The sequence below is a fragment of the Arvicanthis niloticus genome, chromosome 20, assembly GCF_011762505.2.
Source record: "Arvicanthis niloticus isolate mArvNil1 chromosome 20, mArvNil1.pat.X, whole genome shotgun sequence".
Taxonomy (NCBI): domain Eukaryota; kingdom Metazoa; phylum Chordata; class Mammalia; order Rodentia; family Muridae; genus Arvicanthis; species Arvicanthis niloticus.
The window spans coordinates 28,119,685-28,122,393 of NC_047677.1; positions in this window are offsets into that span (position 1 = coordinate 28,119,685).

Consider the following 2,709-nt stretch of genomic DNA (forward strand, 5'->3'; position numbering starts at 1 on the left):
ACGCACCTCGCGGCGGGAGCAAAGCAGCCCGAACTCCCCGGGAGGAAACTCTCCCAGAAAGTCGCAAGCCTCTCTCAGCCAATGAAAACGGGACTGACCCCGATGGGCCCGCCCATGCTCTGAAGTGACAGGCTTCTCCAGAGCACGGGCCAATCTCCAGGAAGGACGCTCGCGCCCCGGCGCAGCACGAAGAATTCCAAGTGTTTCTCGCTACCCCCCCCCCTTTCCCCCCACTCGGAACACCTCCCTTCCCAGCATGCCCTGCAGCGCTCGAGCAGCCCCCTCGCAGGCGATGGGGAAGAGGGGCTGACGCACGACGCAGCGGCTCGTGGGCAAACACGAGCTGAGGCCGGCGGGAGCGCCACGCGCCGTCCAGCCATTCGCCGCCGGAAACTGCAGCCCTCGCCCCGCCCCCCGCAGTGGGTGGAGCGTTAGCTCGTAACGGCTTCCCACTAGCCCGGTGCCCTGGCATTAACGTTGAGGCTTCCTGGGGTCTGTAGAGTCTGCCTGGTTCGGAAGCCTCAGGGATGTTAGTCCCTTAAGCAGGCGTTTAAGTTATGGCTTCATTTCAGTTCTCACGCATCCCAGAAGAAACAGAACCCACCCGAGAAGGGAATTTATTTGTCCAAAGTCAGTAGTGCATGCAAGACTTGATCGGAATCCGCGATGGGCACACCAGTCTCAGAGCTGTAATTTCCCAGAGTTGCAAGGCGTCTCCTATGAAACAGAATAGGGAAAATCCAAAGGAACCGAAGATAAGGAAAGCTAATCCAATGTGTCTGACCGATTACCTGCTTGTAATAAGTACATTTAATCTTAAGGTTCAGGATTAACCGCCTCTGAGTTACAAATTTATAGGAACGATATCGGTGTCAGCGAATTGACTTCTTGGTCTTTGGTTCAATCCCCTGTACCTCACAGACCAGGCAAGCCTGCTACAAATTGAACAACAATCCCAGCCCTCAAACCTTGTTGATCATGCTCTCTTCAGTCGATCAGCTATTTCATTCCTGGGGGAAGATGACACCAAACCTAGATGTAGGTGCAGGGGCATTCTTGCAAACTACACAGCAATGTCTGTCTAGTGCAGCAGCCTTGTGATCTGAGCCTCACACAGGCCTTAGCAATATTATATACGGCTACATGTTCTGAGTCCTAAGATTTTACTTGAATAACCGGAATCACAATATTAAGTTTGCGATAGCTTCCGGGATAGGCTTAACATCAATGACTTTGTCTGAATGTAGTTTTATGGAGTCAGTTCTATAACGCCAGGTTGCGTTCAAGGAATGATAGTAGAAAAAGGCTTTTGCCACAGGTTGGGTGAATAGTTCTGGGTCTTTACGTCTAAATCTTTACAAATCTAAATCTCAATCGCTTTTCTAAATCCTGTTTCGTCTTAGCTACATTCAGGTCTGCAATGATACAATATGCCCCTACAACAGAATATGCTATGCGTAGAAACAGTTGATAGGGTGAAGAATGCCACACACGTGAGGATAAAGGGAACAGATGCTATCTTGTGGTTGAAGGTCACACAAATGAAGTAAAATTTTACCTCCTTAGGATCCTGTTTTTGGTATTTTTTTTTTTCTCATGCCAAACCTCACTGCAAACCTGAAAAGAAAGGACTAGCTAGATTCTATACTCAGGTGACTGCTTCTCAAAGCTTCTCAAACGACCTGTGACAACCAATGTGGCCTTTCTAAGTCCTAACGGCCTGAACTAATTCTCTGATCTAGCCAGGAGGAGGAGGAGGAGACCTAGACATGAGTAACTTGCCCAAGGAGTGGAGGACTCGGTTGCCATCAGCCTGATTGATGAGGAATTGTGGGAACAAGAAACACTGAGGGGAATTAAAACAACATTGATTTTTCTCATTGCTGGGACAAAATACCTGAGAAGGGACTTAGGCGTTTTATTTGTGGTCATTTTGGCTCATACCTGGAGGCTACAGTCCACGGGGCAGGCAAGGGCAAGTCGTGGCAACGGGCTTTCGTGGCAGCTGGTCACATAACATGTCATCCATTAGAAGCAGGTCATTCAGTCTGGCAGTTAGGGTGGGTCAATTCCCACTTGAATTAACCAGATAAAGATGCTCCCTCACAGACTAGCCGGAGGCTTTCCTCTTAGGTGATTCTAGATCCTGTCCAGTTGACCATCAATATAAACCACCATCATGGACATCGATTCAAAATATAATCACCAATTTACGGGATCAAGTGATCTCTCTGTTCCAGTCTCCTTAGTAATAACTGCAACTACAGGCATGACCCATGGCACCTGGTTCCCAACACAACAAATATTTTCCAAATATTTTTTTATTTAGCTAAGAGCTTCACCATCTAGCCCTAGATGGCCTAAAACTTGATATGTAGAAGCAAACTGGCTTCCAACTCACAGAGAGAGCTGTGCTTGCTTCTGCTCCCCACCCTGCACTCCCCAGTACTAGGATTGAAGAAAGGCATGTGCCACGATGCCCGGTTTCTGTTTGTTTTTTCATTATTTTGTGTGTAGAAGTTCTCTTTCCACAATGTATGTCTTGGGGACCAAAGACTCATTGTCAGGTTCATCGACAGAAGCCTTTCCCAGTGGAGCTATCTTGCTGACCCTATTTTCCAAATATCTTAAAAAGAGTTCCTGATAAACCCCTGAAAAGTTAGATGTTGTATTCTTTTTCCAGTCATTCTCTTATCAAAGGTTCTATTT